Source organism: Acyrthosiphon pisum, chromosome A1, assembly GCF_005508785.2.
Source record: "Acyrthosiphon pisum isolate AL4f chromosome A1, pea_aphid_22Mar2018_4r6ur, whole genome shotgun sequence".
In the NCBI taxonomy this organism is placed as follows: Eukaryota; Metazoa; Arthropoda; class Insecta; order Hemiptera; family Aphididae; genus Acyrthosiphon; species Acyrthosiphon pisum.
The window spans coordinates 92,903,017-92,903,301 of record NC_042494.1 but is presented as its reverse complement, the minus strand read 5'-3'; positions in this window follow the sequence as shown (position 1 = coordinate 92,903,301).

Sequence of the window (285 nt, the reverse complement as noted above, 5' to 3'; positions counted from 1 at the left end):
TTAATTTCTAACGCTTTGTTTATCACCATAGAAACGAATAAAAAATTATAATATTTTAATATTAATTCAACTTACATGATAAAATAAATAATAACAAAATATAAAATATCCAGACTGACAAACCGTCTCCGCTCAGAATCATTTTTTTTTATACAATGATATTATATCATTGAATTCAAATCTAATACAATCCGTTATACAATGACCCACTTGTAATCTACTGTACAGCAGAGTGAAATCCACTTACCTGCTTTGGTTATATTATTATGTGAAAATCTAAGCATT